The 19,313-nt window shown below is 46.4% G+C and overlaps 12 non-coding genes and 5 pseudogenes across 12 annotated transcripts; all 17 read left to right on the top strand.

The window, feature by feature from the left end:
* The first annotated feature begins 219 nt into the window (after nucleotides 1–219).
* LOC141220532 (U2 spliceosomal RNA) lies at nucleotides 220–410 on the top strand. Its single transcript, XR_012288738.1, has one exon. It is a non-coding gene; the product is annotated as a U2 spliceosomal RNA (small nuclear RNA).
* A 1,115-nt stretch (nucleotides 411–1,525) lies between these two features.
* Nucleotides 1,526–1,617, top strand: LOC141220758 (U2 spliceosomal RNA; annotated as a pseudogene).
* Nucleotides 1,618–2,416: 799 nt separating this feature from the next.
* On the top strand, nucleotides 2,417–2,600 carry LOC141220701 (U2 spliceosomal RNA). Its single transcript, XR_012288893.1, has one exon. It is a non-coding gene; the product is annotated as a U2 spliceosomal RNA (small nuclear RNA).
* A 1,115-nt stretch (nucleotides 2,601–3,715) lies between these two features.
* Nucleotides 3,716–3,906, top strand: LOC141220531 (U2 spliceosomal RNA). The gene has a single exon (XR_012288737.1). It is a non-coding gene; the product is annotated as a U2 spliceosomal RNA (small nuclear RNA).
* Nucleotides 3,907–5,021: 1,115 nt separating this feature from the next.
* Nucleotides 5,022–5,113, top strand: LOC141220756 (U2 spliceosomal RNA; annotated as a pseudogene).
* A 794-nt stretch (nucleotides 5,114–5,907) lies between these two features.
* On the top strand, nucleotides 5,908–6,089 carry LOC141220716 (U2 spliceosomal RNA). The gene has a single exon (XR_012288904.1). It is a non-coding gene; the product is annotated as a U2 spliceosomal RNA (small nuclear RNA).
* A 1,115-nt stretch (nucleotides 6,090–7,204) lies between these two features.
* On the top strand, nucleotides 7,205–7,296 carry LOC141220755 (U2 spliceosomal RNA; annotated as a pseudogene).
* Nucleotides 7,297–8,090: 794 nt separating this feature from the next.
* LOC141220714 (U2 spliceosomal RNA) lies at nucleotides 8,091–8,272 on the top strand. Its single transcript, XR_012288902.1, has one exon. It is a non-coding gene; the product is annotated as a U2 spliceosomal RNA (small nuclear RNA).
* A 1,115-nt stretch (nucleotides 8,273–9,387) lies between these two features.
* On the top strand, nucleotides 9,388–9,479 carry LOC141220754 (U2 spliceosomal RNA; annotated as a pseudogene).
* Nucleotides 9,480–10,278: 799 nt separating this feature from the next.
* On the top strand, nucleotides 10,279–10,462 carry LOC141220700 (U2 spliceosomal RNA). Its single transcript, XR_012288892.1, has one exon. It is a non-coding gene; the product is annotated as a U2 spliceosomal RNA (small nuclear RNA).
* A 1,115-nt stretch (nucleotides 10,463–11,577) lies between these two features.
* LOC141220530 (U2 spliceosomal RNA) lies at nucleotides 11,578–11,768 on the top strand. The gene has a single exon (XR_012288736.1). It is a non-coding gene; the product is annotated as a U2 spliceosomal RNA (small nuclear RNA).
* A 1,114-nt stretch (nucleotides 11,769–12,882) lies between these two features.
* LOC141220529 (U2 spliceosomal RNA) lies at nucleotides 12,883–13,073 on the top strand. The gene has a single exon (XR_012288735.1). It is a non-coding gene; the product is annotated as a U2 spliceosomal RNA (small nuclear RNA).
* A 1,115-nt stretch (nucleotides 13,074–14,188) lies between these two features.
* Nucleotides 14,189–14,379, top strand: LOC141220528 (U2 spliceosomal RNA). Its single transcript, XR_012288734.1, has one exon. It is a non-coding gene; the product is annotated as a U2 spliceosomal RNA (small nuclear RNA).
* A 1,115-nt stretch (nucleotides 14,380–15,494) lies between these two features.
* On the top strand, nucleotides 15,495–15,610 carry LOC141220741 (U2 spliceosomal RNA; annotated as a pseudogene).
* A 524-nt stretch (nucleotides 15,611–16,134) lies between these two features.
* Nucleotides 16,135–16,316, top strand: LOC141220649 (U2 spliceosomal RNA). The gene has a single exon (XR_012288854.1). It is a non-coding gene; the product is annotated as a U2 spliceosomal RNA (small nuclear RNA).
* Nucleotides 16,317–17,431: 1,115 nt separating this feature from the next.
* Nucleotides 17,432–17,622, top strand: LOC141220527 (U2 spliceosomal RNA). The gene has a single exon (XR_012288733.1). It is a non-coding gene; the product is annotated as a U2 spliceosomal RNA (small nuclear RNA).
* Nucleotides 17,623–18,737: 1,115 nt separating this feature from the next.
* Nucleotides 18,738–18,928, top strand: LOC141220526 (U2 spliceosomal RNA). The gene has a single exon (XR_012288732.1). It is a non-coding gene; the product is annotated as a U2 spliceosomal RNA (small nuclear RNA).
* Nucleotides 18,929–19,313: the final 385 nt, after the last annotated feature.

The following is a 19,313-nucleotide window of genomic DNA, read 5'->3' as shown; positions in this document are numbered from 1 at the left end:
GGTGGGAACAGCAGGGGGTGAAGGTGCTGTGTTTAAAGAGGTGGAGTTATGCAGATCTAAAACGCGTGGATTGCAGCAGCAGCAAGCCGAAAAGTGCAGGCATGTAAGGGATCTAGAGGTTGACAACATGTCTTCTTAACGGGAGTCCAGGAGCTCATCTCCACAAATGGACTTTTCAGGATCCTTGGGTGGCTCCGTAGTTTGAAACCAATTCTGGTTATCGCTTCTCGGCCTTTTGGCTAAGATCAAGTGTAGTATCTGTTCTTATCAGTTTAATATCTGATACGTCCCCTATCTGGGGACCATATATTAAATGGATTTTTAGAACAGGGAGATGGAAAAAGAGCTTGCTCTGTCCACTCCACGCATTGACCTGGTATTGCAGTATCTCCAGGACCGGTGCACCCCTTCTTTAATGCAGTTTCTAAAATCAGAAAGAATTGAATTCAATGTTTTTTGTTCATTTTGCTTGTTTGTCGGATTTTGGGATGGACTCTTTGGCTTTGCTTTTCTTCTCCTCATTGGATTTTTCATGTTCAAAGTTGCAGAAGCCAGATTACAAGCTCATTTTGGTTCAACTTCAGCAACTGTGCATTGCATTGCCATGTAATGTGATGCAATGCTATCTTTCTAGCTCTCCCTTTTTACTTCCTTTTGGATAAACAGACATATTAGGCAAGCATTTTGGAGCTTTCACCTAAATAACTACAGGTGGTGAGATAAGCTGCACAATATAATTGACCTTTCAGTATATTGTTGCACACACACCATCTATTTAGCAAATGCCCTTGTTATCAACAGCAGCCTTTTAAACTCACCTGAGCTAACAGGTATGTGCGCTGGTTACTCTGCTGCGCTTAAAATTTCTTTTTTGGTTTGCTACAATGCCTTTTCTGAAACGTTGTCTCCTTCTGCTGGAACACTGACTTCTTTCATTTAATGCCTGCAGACTATAAAAGAGAACCCAACCCAAAAAGTTTGGTTGATTAGTCTGTGGCATTCTGTTAAACTGTTGCTTATGGCGGTCTCTGTGAGCTTCTCAGCGACATTCAGCCAGCCAGGTATCCTGCCTGCAGTAGATGGAATGTGGCAATGGAACGCTGGCTGCGCGTGTCATAATAGGCTCTGAGCCTTTATATACCTGTGCACAGCAGCAGCCACCTTCAGTCTGCTGCTGGACAGCCAGCAGCAGCAGCAGCAGGAGAGGTATGTAATCAGGAGCCCTCCTGCTAAGGGTAGACAGCTGCTTGTTCCACCCCACCCCCTGCCTTAATTGGTTCTCCTCCCTTCCAACGGTGTTGAGGCGGGTGGGAACAGCAGGGGGTGAAGGTGCTGTGTTTAAAGAGGTGGAGTTATGCAGATCTAAAACGCGTGGATTGCAGCAGCAGCAAGCCGAAAAGTGCAGGCATGTAAGGGATCTAGAGGTTGACAACATGTCTTCTTAACGGGAGTCCAGGAGCTCATCTCCACAAATGGACTTTTCAGGATCCTTGGGTGGCTCCGTAGTTTGAAACCAATTCTGGTTATCGCTTCTCGGCCTTTTGGCTAAGATCAAGTGTAGTATCTTTCGAAAAGGCGGTTTTGGATGTTGGCCGCCCTAGTAGATTGATACATTATGCACACTGGGGTTTAGGCGCTTGTTAGTACGCCAGGTGGCTAATATAGTCATCTGGTGGAAAGCATGGCCCCCCAGGATCGACGCCATTGGGCCGGGGAAGATCGAAAGCCCGAAGTGTGAAGTGCCCCAGGAGTGGTGACCCTGGGGTGCCTTAACTCACTGGGATTGGGAACCCCACTTGAGTTTATGGCACATTTGCACTAGCACTTCAATATTTCTTTCTTCACACACACCCTTATTCCGGGCCTTCTGGCCTTAGGATGGGGAATTTTTCAATTCCCGGTCGAAGGTCCGGGCAGTATTATACTGTGAAACCGTCACTATTTATTTAATTTTTTTTTGTCACTGTGTGTCCACTTTTTCACGTGTGTCCACGTCCTTACTAGGATTTTGTCGGGATGCGGTTCCCTTACGGGTTCCTCTCTTGGCAGGTCTAGGGGGGGAGTGTGTGGCCATCAGGTTCCGCTCCCCCCTGAACCCCACTGGCTCTCCTCTTTCGGGAGGAGAGCGTTGTTGGCTCCCCTCTTCCGGGAGGGGAGCACAGTCTTTGGCTCCCAGTGCCTTGCTCGGGTGAGAACTCGGGCAGGTATTGGGGGTAAGATTGGGTCGCCTCTGGCTCCGGCTGGAGGTGGCTATTTGTCCCTGTTCCTCGCTGTGGCCTTCTGGCTCGGAGGGACGGGGAATGGTTTGGGGGACCCTTCTCCTTTTGGAGAGGGTTTCAAGAAGACCAGCATCCTAGTGCACTTTTTTTTGTGGTACTTGTCACTTTTTTAAGCGCACTCGGGTTTTGTACACGAATTCGGGGTTTCGATAAAAAAAAAAAAAAAAATCTGTTCTTATCAGTTTAATATCTGATACGTCCCCTATCTGGGGACCATATATTAAATGGATTTTTAGAACAGGGAGATGGAAAAAGAGCTTGCTCTGTCCACTCCACGCATTGACCTGGTATTGCATTATCTCCAGGACCGGTGCACCCCTTCTTTAATGCAGTTTCTAAAATCAGAAAGAATTGAATTCAATGTTTTTTGTTCATTTTGCTTGTTTGTCGGATTTTGGGATGGACTCTTTGGCTTTGCTTTTCTTCTCCTCATTGGATTTTTCATGTTCAAAGTTGCAGAAGCCAGATTACAAGCTCATTTTGGTTCAACTTCAGCAACTGTGCATTGCATTGCCATGTAATGTGATGCAATGCTATCTTTCTAGCTCTCCCTTTTTACTTCCTTTTGGATAAACAGACATATTAGGCAAGCATTTTGGAGCTTTCACCTAAATAACTACAGGTGGTGAGATAAGCTGCACAATATAATTGACCTTTCAGTATATTGTTGCACACACACCATCTATTTAGCAAATGCCCTTGTTATCAACAGCAGCCTTTTAAACTCACCTGAGCTAACAGGTATGTGCGCTGCTTACTCTGCTGCGCTTAAAATTTCTTTTTTGGTTTGCTACAATGCCTTTTCTGAAACGTTGTCTCCTTCTGCTGGAACACTGACTTCTTTCATTTAATGCCTGCAGACTATAAAAGAGAACCCAACCCAAAAAGTTTGGTTGATTAGTCTGTGGCATTCTGTTAAACTGTTGCTTATGGCGGTCTCTGTGAGCTTCTCAGCGACATTCAGCCAGCCAGGTATCCTGCCTGCAGTAGATGGAATGTGGCAATGGAACGCTGGCTGCGCGTGTCATAATAGGCTCTGAGCCTTTATATACCTGTGCACAGCAGCAGCCACCTTCAGTCTGCTGCTGGACAGCCAGCAGCAGCAGCAGCAGGAGAGGTATGTAATCAGGAGCCCTCCTGCTAAGGGTAGACAGCTGCTCGTTCCACCCCACCCCCCGCCTTAATTGGTTCTCCTCCCTTCCAACGGTGTTGAGGCGGGTGGGAACAGCAGGGGGTGAAGGTGCTGTGTTTAAAGAGGTGGAGTTATGCAGATCTAAAACGCGTGGATTGCAGCAGCAGCAAGCCGAAAAGTGCAGGCATGTAAGGGATCTAGAGGTTGACAACATGTCTTCTTAACGGGAGTCCAGGAGCTCATCTCCACAAATGGACTTTTCAGGATCCTTGGGTGGCTCCGTAGTTTGAAACCAATTCTGGTTATCGCTTCTCGGCCTTTTGGCTAAGATCAAGTGTAGTATCTGTTCTTATCAGTTTAATATCTGATACGTCCCCTATCTGGGGACCATATATTAAATGGATTTTTAGAACAGGGAGATGGAAAAAGAGCTTGCTCTGTCCACTCCACGCATTGACCTGGTATTGCAGTATCTCCAGGACCGGTGCACCCCTTCTTTAATGCAGTTTCTAAAATCAGAAAGAATTGAATTCAATGTTTTTTGTTCATTTTGCTTGTTTGTCGGATTTTGGGATGGACTCTTTGGCTTTGCTTTTCTTCTCCTCATTGGATTTTTCATGTTCAAAGTTGCAGAAGCCAGATTACAAGCTCATTTTGGTTCAACTTCAGCAACTGTGCATTGCATTGCCATGTAATGTGATGCAATGCTATCTTTCTAGCTCTCCCTTTTTACTTCCTTTTGGATAAACAGACATATTAGGCAAGCATTTTGGAGCTTTCACCTAAATAACTACAGGTGGTGAGATAAGCTGCACAATATAATTGACCTTTCAGTATATTGTTGCACACACACCATCTATTTAGCAAATGCCCTTGTTATCAACAGCAGCCTTTTAAACTCACCTGAGCTAACAGGTATGTGCGCTGGTTACTCTGCTGCGCTTAAAATTTCTTTTTTGGTTTGCTACAATGCCTTTTCTGAAACGTTGTCTCCTTCTGCTGGAACACTGACTTCTTTCATTTAATGCCTGCAGACTATAAAAGAGAACCCAACCCAAAAAGTTTGGTTGATTAGTCTGTGGCATTCTGTTAAACTGTTGCTTATGGCGGTCTCTGTGAGCTTCTCAGCGACATTCAGCCAGCCAGGTATCCTGCCTGCAGTAGATGGAATGTGGCAATGGAACGCTGGCTGCGCGTGTCATAATAGGCTCTGAGCCTTTATATACCTGTGCACAGCAGCAGCCACCTTCAGTCTGCTGCTGGACAGCCAGCAGCAGCAGCAGCAGGAGAGGTATGTAATCAGGAGCCCTCCTGCTAAGGGTAGACAGCTGCTCGTTCCACCCCACCCCCCGCCTTAATTGGTTCTCCTCCCTTCCAACGGTGTTGAGGCGGGTGGGAACAGCAGGGGGTGAAGGTGCTGTGTTTAAAGAGGTGGAGTTATGCAGATCTAAAACGCGTGGATTGCAGCAGCAGCAAGCCGAAAAGTGCAGGCATGTAAGGGATCTAGAGGTTGACAACATGTCTTCTTAACGGGAGTCCAGGAGCTCATCTCCACAAATGGACTTTTCAGGATCCTTGGGTGGCTCCGTAGTTTGAAACCAATTCTGGTTATCGCTTCTCGGCCTTTTGGCTAAGATCAAGTGTAGTATCTTTCGAAAAGGCGGTTTTGGATGTTGGCCGCCCTAGTAGATTGATACATTATGCACACTGGGGTTTAGGCGCTTGTTAGTACGCCAGGTGGCTAATATAGTCATCTGGTGGAAAGCATGGCCCCCCAGGATCGACGCCATTGGGCCGGGGAAGATCGAAAGCCCGAAGTGTGAAGTGCCCCAGGAGTGGTGACCCTGGGGTGCCTTAACTCACTGGGATTGGGAACCCCACTTGAGTTTATGGCACATTTGCACAAGCACTTCAAATTTTCTTTCTTCGCACACACCCTTATTCCGGGCCTTCTGGCCTTAGGATGGGGAATTTTTCAATTCCCGGTCGAAGGTCCGGGCAGTATTATATTGTGAAACCTTCACTATTTATTTAATTTCTTTGTCACTGTGTGTCCACTTATTCACGTGTGTCACGTCCTACTAGGATTTTGTCGGGATGCGGTTCCCTTACGGGTTCCTCTCTTGGCAGGTCTAGGGGGGGAGTGTGTGGCCATCAGGTTCCGCTCCCCCCTGAACCCCCCTGGCTCTCCTCTTTCGGGAGGAGAGCGTTGTTGGCTCCCCTCTTCCGGGAGGGGAGCACAGTCTTTGGCTCCCAGTGCCTTGCTCGGGTGAGAACTCGGGCAGGTGCTGGGGGTAAGATTGGGTCGCCTCTGGCTTCGGCTGGAGGTGGCTTTTTGTCCCTGTTCCTCGCTGTGGCCTTTTGGCTCGGAGGGACGGGGAATGGTTTGGGGGACCCTTCTCCTTTTGGAGAGGGTTTCAAGAAGACCAGCATCCTAGTGCACTTTTTTTGTGGCACTTGTCACTTTTTTAAGCGCACTCGGGTTTTGTACACGAATTCGGGCTTTCGAAAAAAAAAAAAAAAAATCTGTTCTTATCAGTTTTATATCTGATACGTCCCCTATCTGGGGACCATATATTAAATGGATTTTTAGAACAGGGAGATGGAAAAAGAGCTTGCTCTGTCCACTCCACGCATTGACCTGGTATTGCAGTATCTCCAGGACCGGTGCACCCCTTCTTTAATGCAGTTTCTAAAATCAGAAAGAATTGAATTCAATGTTTTTTGTTCATTTTGCTTGTTTGTCGGATTTTGGGATGGACTCTTTGGCTTTGCTTTTCTTCTCCTCATTGGATTTTTCATGTTCAAAGTTGCAGAAGCCAGATTACAAGCTCATTTTGGTTCAACTTCAGCAACTGTGCATTGCATTGCCATGTAATGTGATGCAATGCTATCTTTCTAGCTCTCCCTTTTTACTTCCTTTTGGATAAACAGACATATTAGGCAAGCATTTTGGAGCTTTCACCTAAATAACTACAGGTGGTGAGATAAGCTGCACAATATAATTGACCTTTCAGTATATTGTTGCACACACACCATCTATTTAGCAAATGCCCTTGTTATCAACAGCAGCCTTTTAAACTCACCTGAGCTAACAGGTATGTGCGCTGGTTACTCTGCTGCGCTTAAAATTTCTTTTTTGGTTTGCTACAATGCCTTTTCTGAAACGTTGTCTCCTTCTGCTGGAACACTGACTTCTTTCATTTAATGCCTGCAGACTATAAAAGAGAACCCAACCCAAAAAGTTTGGTTGATTAGTCTGTGGCATTCTGTTAAACTGTTGCTTATGGCGGTCTCTGTGAGCTTCTCAGCGACATTCAGCCAGCCAGGTATCCTGCCTGCAGTAGATGGAATGTGGCAATGGAACGCTGGCTGCGCGTGTCATAATAGGCTCTGAGCCTTTATATACCTGTGCACAGCAGCAGCCACCTTCAGTCTGCTGCTGGACAGCCAGCAGCAGCAGCAGCAGGAGAGGTATGTAATCAGGAGCCCTCCTGCTAAGGGTAGACAGCTGCTCGTTCCACCCCACCCCCCGCCTTAATTGGTTCTCCTCCCTTCCAACGGTGTTGAGGCGGGTGGGAACAGCAGGGGGTGAAGGTGCTGTGTTTAAAGAGGTGGAGTTATGCAGATCTAAAACGCGTGGATTGCAGCAGCAGCAAGCCGAAAAGTGCAGGCATGTAAGGGATCTAGAGGTTGACAACATGTCTTCTTAACGGGAGTCCAGGAGCTCATCTCCACAAATGGACTTTTCAGGATCCTTGGGTGGCTCCGTAGTTTGAAACCAATTCTGGTTATCGCTTCTCGGCCTTTTGGCTAAGATCAAGTGTAGTATCTTTCGAAAAGGCGGTTTTGGATGTTGGCCGCCCTAGTAGATTGATACATTATGCACACTGGGGTTTAGGCGCTTGTTAGTACGCCAGGTGGCTAATATAGTCATCTGGTGGAAAGCATGGCCCCCCAGGATCGACGCCATTGGGCCGGGGAAGATCGAAAGCCCGAAGTGTGAAGTGCCCCAGGAGTGGTGACCCTGGGGTGCCTTAACTCACTGGGATTGGGAACCCCACTTGAGTTTATGGCACATTTGCACAAGCACTTCAAATTTTCTTTCTTCGCACACACCCTTATTCCGGGCCTTCTGGCCTTAGGATGGGGAATTTTTCAATTCCCGGTCGAAGGTCCGGGCAGTATTATATTGTGAAACCTTCACTATTTATTTAATTTCTTTGTCACTGTGTGTCCACTTATTCACGTGTGTCACGTCCTACTAGGATTTTGTCGGGATGCGGTTCCCTTACGGGTTCCTCTCTTGGCAGGTCTAGGGGGGGAGTGTGTGGCCATCAGGTTCCGCTCCCCCCTGAACCCCCCTGGCTCTCCTCTTTCGGGAGGAGAGCGTTGTTGGCTCCCCTCTTCCGGGAGGGGAGCACAGTCTTTGGCTCCCAGTGCCTTGCTCGGGTGAGAACTCGGGCAGGTGCTGGGGGTAAGATTGGGTCGCCTCTGGCTTCGGCTGGAGGTGGCTTTTTGTCCCTGTTCCTCGCTGTGGCCTTTTGGCTCGGAGGGACGGGGAATGGTTTGGGGGACCCTTCTCCTTTTGGAGAGGGTTTCAAGAAGACCAGCATCCTAGTGCACTTTTTTTGTGGCACTTGTCACTTTTTTAAGCGCACTCGGGTTTTGTACACGAATTCGGGCTTTCGAAAAAAAAAAAAAAAAATCTGTTCTTATCAGTTTTATATCTGATACGTCCCCTATCTGGGGACCATATATTAAATGGATTTTTAGAACAGGGAGATGGAAAAAGAGCTTGCTCTGTCCACTCCACGCATTGACCTGGTATTGCAGTATCTCCAGGACCGGTGCACCCCTTCTTTAATGCAGTTTCTAAAATCAGAAAGAATTGAATTCAATGTTTTTTGTTCATTTTGCTTGTTTGTCGGATTTTGGGATGGACTCTTTGGCTTTGCTTTTCTTCTCCTCATTGGATTTTTCATGTTCAAAGTTGCAGAAGCCAGATTACAAGCTCATTTTGGTTCAACTTCAGCAACTGTGCATTGCATTGCCATGTAATGTGATGCAATGCTATCTTTCTAGCTCTCCCTTTTTACTTCCTTTTGGATAAACAGACATATTAGGCAAGCATTTTGGAGCTTTCACCTAAATAACTACAGGTGGTGAGATAAGCTGCACAATATAATTGACCTTTCAGTATATTGTTGCACACACACCATCTATTTAGCAAATGCCCTTGTTATCAACAGCAGCCTTTTAAACTCACCTGAGCTAACAGGTATGTGCGCTGGTTACTCTGCTGCGCTTAAAATTTCTTTTTTGGTTTGCTACAATGCCTTTTCTGAAACGTTGTCTCCTTCTGCTGGAACACTGACTTCTTTCATTTAATGCCTGCAGACTATAAAAGAGAACCCAACCCAAAAAGTTTGGTTGATTAGTCTGTGGCATTCTGTTAAACTGTTGCTTATGGCGGTCTCTGTGAGCTTCTCAGCGACATTCAGCCAGCCAGGTATCCTGCCTGCAGTAGATGGAATGTGGCAATGGAACGCTGGCTGCGCGTGTCATAATAGGCTCTGAGCCTTTATATACCTGTGCACAGCAGCAGCCACCTTCAGTCTGCTGCTGGACAGCCAGCAGCAGCAGCAGCAGGAGAGGTATGTAATCAGGAGCCCTCCTGCTAAGGGTAGACAGCTGCTTGTTCCACCCCACCCCCTGCCTTAATTGGTTCTCCTCCCTTCCAACGGTGTTGAGGCGGGTGGGAACAGCAGGGGGTGAAGGTGCTGTGTTTAAAGAGGTGGAGTTATGCAGATCTAAAACGCGTGGATTGCAGCAGCAGCAAGCCGAAAAGTGCAGGCATGTAAGGGATCTAGAGGTTGACAACATGTCTTCTTAACGGGAGTCCAGGAGCTCATCTCCACAAATGGACTTTTCAGGATCCTTGGGTGGCTCCGTAGTTTGAAACCAATTCTGGTTATCGCTTCTCGGCCTTTTGGCTAAGATCAAGTGTAGTATCTTTCGAAAAGGCGGTTTTGGATGTTGGCCGCCCTAGTAGATTGATACATTATGCACACTGGGGTTTAGGCGCTTGTTAGTACGCCAGGTGGCTAATATAGTCATCTGGTGGAAAGCATGGCCCCCCAGGATCGACGCCATTGGGCCGGGGAAGATCGAAAGCCCGAAGTGTGAAGTGCCCCAGGAGTGGTGACCCTGGGGTGCCTTAACTCACTGGGATTGGGAACCCCACTTGAGTTTATGGCACATTTGCACTAGCACTTCAATATTTCTTTCTTCACACACACCCTTATTCCGGGCCTTCTGGCCTTAGGATGGGGAATTTTTCAATTCCCGGTCGAAGGTCCGGGCAGTATTATACTGTGAAACCGTCACTATTTATTTAATTTTTTTTTGTCACTGTGTGTCCACTTTTTCACGTGTGTCCACGTCCTTACTAGGATTTTGTCGGGATGCGGTTCCCTTACGGGTTCCTCTCTTGGCAGGTCTAGGGGGGGAGTGTGTGGCCATCAGGTTCCGCTCCCCCCTGAACCCCACTGGCTCTCCTCTTTCGGGAGGAGAGCGTTGTTGGCTCCCCTCTTCCGGGAGGGGAGCACAGTCTTTGGCTCCCAGTGCCTTGCTCGGGTGAGAACTCGGGCAGGTATTGGGGGTAAGATTGGGTCGCCTCTGGCTCCGGCTGGAGGTGGCTATTTGTCCCTGTTCCTCGCTGTGGCCTTCTGGCTCGGAGGGACGGGGAATGGTTTGGGGGACCCTTCTCCTTTTGGAGAGGGTTTCAAGAAGACCAGCATCCTAGTGCACTTTTTTTTGTGGCACTTGTCACTTTTTTAAGCGCACTCGGGTTTTGTACACGAATTCGGGGTTTCGATAAAAAAAAAAAAAAAAATCTGTTCTTATCAGTTTAATATCTGATACGTCCCCTATCTGGGGACCATATATTAAATGGATTTTTAGAACAGGGAGATGGAAAAAGAGCTTGCTCTGTCCACTCCACGCATTGACCTGGTATTGCATTATCTCCAGGACCGGTGCACCCCTTCTTTAATGCAGTTTCTAAAATCAGAAAGAATTGAATTCAATGTTTTTTGTTCATTTTGCTTGTTTGTCGGATTTTGGGATGGACTCTTTGGCTTTGCTTTTCTTCTCCTCATTGGATTTTTCATGTTCAAAGTTGCAGAAGCCAGATTACAAGCTCATTTTGGTTCAACTTCAGCAACTGTGCATTGCATTGCCATGTAATGTGATGCAATGCTATCTTTCTAGCTCTCCCTTTTTACTTCCTTTTGGATAAACAGACATATTAGGCAAGCATTTTGGAGCTTTCACCTAAATAACTACAGGTGGTGAGATAAGCTGCACAATATAATTGACCTTTCAGTATATTGTTGCACACACACCATCTATTTAGCAAATGCCCTTGTTATCAACAGCAGCCTTTTAAACTCACCTGAGCTAACAGGTATGTGCGCTGCTTACTCTGCTGCGCTTAAAATTTCTTTTTTGGTTTGCTACAATGCCTTTTCTGAAACGTTGTCTCCTTCTGCTGGAACACTGACTTCTTTCATTTAATGCCTGCAGACTATAAAAGAGAACCCAACCCAAAAAGTTTGGTTGATTAGTCTGTGGCATTCTGTTAAACTGTTGCTTATGGCGGTCTCTGTGAGCTTCTCAGCGACATTCAGCCAGCCAGGTATCCTGCCTGCAGTAGATGGAATGTGGCAATGGAACGCTGGCTGCGCGTGTCATAATAGGCTCTGAGCCTTTATATACCTGTGCACAGCAGCAGCCACCTTCAGTCTGCTGCTGGACAGCCAGCAGCAGCAGCAGCAGGAGAGGTATGTAATCAGGAGCCCTCCTGCTAAGGGTACACAGCTGCTCGTTCCACCCCACCCCCCGCCTTAATTGGTTCTCCTCCCTTCCAACGGTGTTGAGGCGGGTGGGAACAGCAGGGGGTGAAGGTGCTGTGTTTAAAGAGGTGGAGTTATGCAGATCTAAAACGCGTGGATTGCAGCAGCAGCAAGCCGAAAAGTGCAGGCATGTAAGGGATCTAGAGGTTGACAACATGTCTTCTTAACGGGAGTCCAGGAGCTCATCTCCACAAATGGACTTTTCAGGATCCTTGGGTGGCTCCGTAGTTTGAAACCAATTCTGGTTATCGCTTCTCGGCCTTTTGGCTAAGATCAAGTGTAGTATCTGTTCTTATCAGTTTAATATCTGATACGTCCCCTATCTGGGGACCATATATTAAATGGATTTTTAGAACAGGGAGATGGAAAAAGAGCTTGCTCTGTCCACTCCACGCATTGACCTGGTATTGCAGTATCTCCAGGACCGGTGCACCCCTTCTTTAATGCAGTTTCTAAAATCAGAAAGAATTGAATTCAATGTTTTTTGTTCATTTTGCTTGTTTGTCGGATTTTGGGATGGACTCTTTGGCTTTGCTTTTCTTCTCCTCATTGGATTTTTCATGTTCAAAGTTGCAGAAGCCAGATTACAAGCTCATTTTGGTTCAACTTCAGCAACTGTGCATTGCATTGCCATGTAATGTGATGCAATGCTATCTTTCTAGCTCTCCCTTTTTACTTCCTTTTGGATAAACAGACATATTAGGCAAGCATTTTGGAGCTTTCACCTAAATAACTACAGGTGGTGAGATAAGCTGCACAATATAATTGACCTTTCAGTATATTGTTGCACACACACCATCTATTTAGCAAATGCCCTTGTTATCAACAGCAGCCTTTTAAACTCACCTGAGCTAACAGGTATGTGCGCTGGTTACTCTGCTGCGCTTAAAATTTCTTTTTTGGTTTGCTACAATGCCTTTTCTGAAACGTTGTCTCCTTCTGCTGGAACACTGACTTCTTTCATTTAATGCCTGCAGACTATAAAAGAGAACCCAACCCAAAAAGTTTGGTTGATTAGTCTGTGGCATTCTGTTAAACTGTTGCTTATGGCGGTCTCTGTGAGCTTCTCAGCGACATTCAGCCAGCCAGGTATCCTGCCTGCAGTAGATGGAATGTGGCAATGGAACGCTGGCTGCGCGTGTCATAATAGGCTCTGAGCCTTTATATACCTGTGCACAGCAGCAGCCACCTTCAGTCTGCTGCTGGACAGCCAGCAGCAGCAGCAGCAGGAGAGGTATGTAATCAGGAGTCCGCCTGCTAAGGGTAGACAGCTGCTCGTTCCACCCCACCCCCGCCTTAATTGGTTCTCCTCCCTTCCAACGGTGTTGAGGCGGGTGGGAACAGCAGGGGGTGAAGGTGCTGTGTTTAAAGAGGTGGAGTTATGCAGATCTAAAACGCGTGGATTGCAGCAGCAGCAAGCCGAAAAGTGCAGGCATGTAAGGGATCTAGAGGTTGACAACATGTCTTCTTAACGGGAGTCCAGGAGCTCATCTCCACAAATGGACTTTTCAGGATCCTTGGGTGGCTCCGTAGGTTGAAACCAATTCTGGTTATCGCTTCTCGGCCTTTTGGCTAAGATCAAGTGTAGTATCTGTTCTTATCAGTTTAATATCTGATACGTCCCCTATCTGGGGACCATATATTAAATGGATTTTTAGAACAGGGAGATGGAAAAAGAGCTTGCTCTGTCCACTCCACGCATTGACCTGGTATTGCAGTATCTCCAGGACCGGTGCACCCCTTCTTTAATGCAGTTTCTAAAATCAGAAAGAATTGAATTCAATGTTTTTTGTTCATTTTGCTTGTTTGTCGGATTTTGGGATGGACTCTTTGGCTTTGCTTTTCTTCTCCTCATTGGATTTTTCATGTTCAAAGTTGCAGAAGCCAGATTACAAGCTCATTTTGGTTCAACTTCAGCAACTGTGCATTGCATTGCCATGTAATGTGATGCAATGCTATCTTTCTAGCTCTCCCTTTTTACTTCCTTTTGGATAAACAGACATATTAGGCAAGCATTTTGGAGCTTTCACCTAAATAACTACAGGTGGTGAGATAAGCTGCACAATATAATTGACCTTTCAGTATATTGTTGCACACACACCATCTATTTAGCAAATGCCCTTGTTATCAACAGCAGCCTTTTAAACTCACCTGAGCTAACAGGTATGTGCGCTGGTTACTCTGCTGCGCTTAAAATTTATTTTTTGGTTTGCTACAATGCCTTTTCTGAAACGTTGTCTCCTTCTGCTGGAACACTGACTTCTTTCATTTAATGCCTGCAGACTATAAAAGAGAACCCAACCCAAAAAGTTTGGTTGATTAGTCTGTGGCATTCTGTTAAACTGTTGCTTATGGCGGTCTCTGTGAGCTTCTCAGCGACATTCAGCCAGCCAGGTATCCTGCCTGCAGTAGATGGAATGTGGCAATGGAACGCTGGCTGCGCGTGTCATAATAGGCTCTGAGCCTTTATATACCTGTGCACAGCAGCAGCCACCTTCAGTCTGCTGCTGGACAGCCAGCAGCAGCAGCAGCAGGAGAGGTATGTAATCAGGAGCCCTCCTGCTAAGGGTAGACAGCTGCTCGTTCCACCCCACCCCCCGCCTTAATTGGTTCTCCTCCCTTCCAACGGTGTTGAGGCGGGTGGGAACAGCAGGGGGTGAAGGTGCTGTGTTTAAAGAGGTGGAGTTATGCAGATCTAAAACGCGTGGATTGCAGCAGCAGCAAGCCGAAAAGTGCAGGCATGTAAGGGATCTAGAGGTTGACAACATGTCTTCTTAACGGGAGTCCAGGAGCTCATCTCCACAAATGGACTTTTCAGGATCCTTGGGTGGCTCCGTAGTTTGAAACCAATTCTGGTTATCGCTTCTCGGCCTTTTGGCTAAGATCAAGTGTAGTATCTGTTCTTATCAGTTTAATATCTGATACGTCCCCTATCTGGGGACCATATATTAAATGGATTTTTAGAACAGGGAGATGGAAAAAGAGCTTGCTCTGTCCACTCCACGCATTGACCTGGTATTGCAGTATCTCCAGGACCGGTGCACCCCTTCTTTAATGCAGTTTCTAAAATCAGAAAGAATTGAATTCAATGTTTTTTGTTCATTTTGCTTGTTTGTCGGATTTTGGGATGGACTCTTTGGCTTTGCTTTTCTTCTCCTCATTGGATTTTTCATGTTCAAAGTTGCAGAAGCCAGATTACAAGCTCATTTTGGTTCAACTTCAGCAACTGTGCATTGCATTGCCATGTAATGTGATGCAATGCTATCTTTCTAGCTCTCCCTTTTTACTTCCTTTTGGATAAACAGACATATTAGGCAAGCATTTTGGAGCTTTCACCTAAATAACTACAGGTGGTGAGATAAGCTGCACAATATAATTGACCTTTCAGTATATTGTTGCACACACACCATCTATTTAGCAAATGCCCTTGTTATCAACAGCAGCCTTTTAAACTCACCTGAGCTAACAGGTATGTGCGCTGCTTACTCTGCTGCGCTTAAAATTTCTTTTTTGGTTTGCTACAATGCCTTTTCTGAAACGTTGTCTCCTTCTGCTGGAACACTGACTTCTTTCATTTAATGCCTGCAGACTATAAAAGAGAACCCAACCCAAAAAGTTTGGTTGATTAGTCTGTGGCATTCTGTTAAACTGTTGCTTATGGCGGTCTCTGTGAGCTTCTCAGCGACATTCAGCCAGCCAGGTATCCTGCCTGCAGTAGATGGAATGTGGCAATGGAACGCTGGCTGCGCGTGTCATAATAGGCTCTGAGCCTTTATATACCTGTGCACAGCAGCAGCCACCTTCAGTCTGCTGCTGGACAGCCAGCAGCAGCAGCAGCAGGAGAGGTATGTAATCAGGAGCCCTCCTGCTAAGGGTAGACAGCTGCTCGTTCCACCCCACCCCCCGCCTTAATTGGTTCTCCTCCCTTCCAACGGTGTTGAGGCGGGTGGGAACAGCAGGGGGTGAAGGTGCTGTGTTTAAAGAGGTGGAGTTATGCAGATCTAAAACGCGTGGATTGCAGCAGCAGCAAGCCGAAAAGTGCAGGCATGTAAGGGATCTAGAGGTTGACAACATGTCTTCTTAACGGGAGTCCAGGAGCTCATCTCCACAAATGGACTTTTCAGGATCCTTGGGTGGCTCCGTAGTTTGAAACCAATTCTGGTTATCGCTTCTCGGCCTTTTGGCTAAGATCAAGTGTAGTATCTTTTGAAAAGGCAGTTTTGTCCTTGGGCTGCCCTAGTAAATTGATGCATATTACACACTCGTTTGGTGCACTTGTTAGTACGCCAGGTGGCTCATAGAGTTATCTGATGGAAAACATGGCCCTCCAGGATCGAAGTCACTAGGCTGGGTAAGTGTGAGGGCTTTGGAGCAATGTGCCCCAGGAGTAGGCGCCCTGGTGGGAGTCCAAGCTTACTGGGACTGGGAACCCCAGAAAGACTTGGCTTCGTAGCACGCCGCACCTTTGCCAATCATACTTTCTGAGCAACCCCCCCTATTCCTGGCCTCCGGGCTAGGAAGGGGAATTTTTATAAACCCGGTCGGAGGTCCGGTCAGCTTTGGGCTGAGAAACCAACACAGGCTCCAGCTCCACTAGGGTGGCAGCCTAGATGGAAGCTGGGAGCACGAAAACGGCTCTTCTCCGGCTTCGGCTAGGGAGAGCATCGGAGATCCCTGACCCTCGCTGTGGCCTTCTGGCTCGGAGGGATGGGGATGGTTTATTGGGAACCCTCTCCTCCGGGAAGGGTCCACATGAATCCTCACCTCGTGCGCTGTTTTGGTGTGACTTCGGTCACATTTTTCAGTGCCTTGGATGCAGCTTCAATCAAAAAATCTGTTCTTATCAGTTTAATATCTGATACGTCCCCTATCTGGGGACCATATATTAAATGGATTTTTAGAACAGGGAGATGGAAAAAGAGCTTGCTCTGTCCACTCCACGCATTGACCTGGTATTGCAGTATCTCCAGGACCGGTGCACCCCTTCTTTAATGCAGTTTCTAAAATCAGAAAGAATTGAATTCAATGTTTTTTGTTCATTTTGCTTGTTTGTCGGATTTTGGGATGGACTCTTTGGCTTTGCTTTTCTTCTCCTCATTGGATTTTTCATGTTCAAAGTTGCAGAAGCCAGATTACAAGCTCATTTTGGTTCAACTTCAGCAACTGTGCATTGCATTGCCATGTAATGTGATGCAATGCTATCTTTCTAGCTCTCCCTTTTTACTTCCTTTTGGATAAACAGACATATTAGGCAAGCATTTTGGAGCTTTCACCTAAATAACTACAGGTGGTGAGATAAGCTGCACAATATAATTGACCTTTCAGTATATTGTTGCACACACACCATCTATTTAGCAAATGCCCTTGTTATCAACAGCAGCCTTTTAAACTCACCTGAGCTAACAGGTATGTGCGCTGCTTACTCTGCTGCGCTTAAAATTTCTTTTTTGGTTTGCTACAATGCCTTTTCTGAAACGTTGTCTCCTTCTGCTGGAACACTGACTTCTTTCATTTAATGCCTGCAGACTATAAAAGAGAACCCAACCCAAAAAGTTTGGTTGATTAGTCTGTGGCATTCTGTTAAACTGTTGCTTATGGCGGTCTCTGTGAGCTTCTCAGCGACATTCAGCCAGCCAGGTATCCTGCCTGCAGTAGATGGAATGTGGCAATGGAACGCTGGCTGCGCGTGTCATAATAGGCTCTGAGCCTTTATATACCTGTGCACAGCAGCAGCCACCTTCAGTCTGCTGCTGGACAGCCAGCAGCAGCAGCAGCAGGAGAGGTATGTAATCAGGAGCCCTCCTGCTAAGGGTACACAGCTGCTCGTTCCACCCCACCCCCCGCCTTAATTGGTTCTCCTCCCTTCCAACGGTGTTGAGGCGGGTGGGAACAGCAGGGGGTGAAGGTGCTGTGTTTAAAGAGGTGGAGTTATGCAGATCTAAAACGCGTGGATTGCAGCAGCAGCAAGCCGAAAAGTGCAGGCATGTAAGGGATCTAGAGGTTGACAACATGTCTTCTTAACGGGAGTCCAGGAGCTCATCTCCACAAATGGACTTTTCAGGATCCTTGGGTGGCTCCGTAGTTTGAAACCAATTCTGGTTATCGCTTCTCGGCCTTTTGGCTAAGATCAAGTGTAGTATCTGTTCTTATCAGTTTAATATCTGATACGTCCCCTATCTGGGGACCATATATTAAATGGATTTTTAGAACAGGGAGATGGAAAAAGAGCTTGCTCTGTCCACTCCACGCATTGACCTGGTATTGCAGTATCTCCAGGACCGGTGCACCCCTTCTTTAATGCAGTTTCTAAAATCAGAAAGAATTGAATTCAATGTTTTTTGTTCATTTTGCTTGTTTGTCGGATTTTGGGATGGACTCTTTGGCTTTGCTTTTCTTCTCCTCATTGGATTTTTCATGTTCAAAGTTGCAGAAGCCAGATTACAAGCTCATTTTGGTTCAACTTCAGCAACTGTGCATTGCATTGCCATTTAATGTGATGCAATGCTATCTTTCTAGCTCTCCCTTTTTACTTCCTTTTGGATAAACAGACATATTAGGCAAGCATTTTGGAGCTTTCACCTAAATAACTACAGGTGGTGAGATAAGCTGCACAATATAATTGACCTTTCAGTATATTGTTGCACACACACCATCTATTTAGCAAATGCCCTTGTTATCAACAGCAGCCTTTTAAACTCACCTGAGCTAACAGGTATGTGCGCTGGTTACTCTGCTGCGCTTAAAATTTCTTTTTTGGTTTGCTACAATGCCTTTTCTGAAACGTTGTCTCCTTCTGCTGGAACACTGACTTCTTTCATTTAATGCCTGCAGACTATAAAAGAGAACCCAACCCAAAAAGTTTGGTTGATTAGTCTGTGGCATTCTGTTAAACTGTTGCTTATGGCGGTCTCTGTGAGCTTCTCAGCGACATTCAGCCAGCCAGGTATCCTGCCTGCAGTAGATGGAATGTGGCAATGGAACGCTGGCTGCGCGTGTCATAATAGGCTCTGAGCCTTTATATACCTGTGCACAGCAGCAGCCACCTTCAGTCTGCTGCTGGACAGCCAGCAGCAGCAGCAGCAGGAGAGGTATGTAATCAGGAGCCCTCCTGCTAAGGGTAGACAGCTGCTCGTTCCACCCCACCCCCCGCCTTAATTGGTTCTCCTCCCTTCCAACGGTGTTGAGGCGGGTGGGAACAGCAGGGGGTGAAGGTGCTGTGTTTAAAGAGGTGGAGTTATGCAGATCTAAAACGCGTGGATTGCAGCAGCAGCAAGCCGAAAAGTGCAGGCATGTAAGGGATCTAGAGGTTGACAACATGTCTTCTTAACGGGAGTCCAGGAGCTCATCTCCACAAATGGACTTTTCAGGATCCTTGGGTGGCTCCGTAGTTTGAAACCAATTCTGGTTATCGCTTCTCGGCCTTTTGGCTAAGATCAAGTGTAGTATCTGTTCTTATCAGTTTAATATCTGATACGTCCCCTATCTGGGGACCATATATTAAATGGATTTTTAGAACAGGGAGATGGAAAAAGAGCTTGCTCTGTCCACTCCACGCATTGACCTGGTATTGCAGTATCTCCAGGACCGGTGCACCCCTTCTTTAATGCAGTTTCTAAAATCAGAAAGAATTGAATTCAATGTTTTTTGTTCATTTTGCTTGTTTGTCGGATTTTGGGATGGACTCTTTGGCTTTGCTTTTCTTCTCCTCATTGGATTTTTCATGTTCAAAGTTGCAGAAGCCAGATTACAAGCTCATTTTGGTTCAACTTCAGCAACTGTGCATTGCATTGCCATGTAATGTGATGCAATGCTATCTTTCTAGCTCTCCCTTTTTACTTCCTTTTGGATAAACAGACATATTAGGCAAGCATTTTGGAGCTTTCACCTAAATAACTACATTTGGTGAGATAAGCTGCACAATATAATTGACCTTTCAGTATATTGTTGCACACACACCATCTATTTAGCAAATGCCCTTGTTAT

This window comes from Phyllobates terribilis, unplaced genomic scaffold (genome assembly GCF_046119375.1).
Source record: "Phyllobates terribilis strain yellow unplaced genomic scaffold, ASM4611937v1 Scaffold_298__1_contigs__length_2340664, whole genome shotgun sequence".
Lineage (NCBI taxonomy): Eukaryota > Metazoa > Chordata > Amphibia > Anura > Dendrobatidae > Phyllobates > Phyllobates terribilis.
This window is presented reverse-complemented; position numbering and strand designations above follow the sequence as displayed.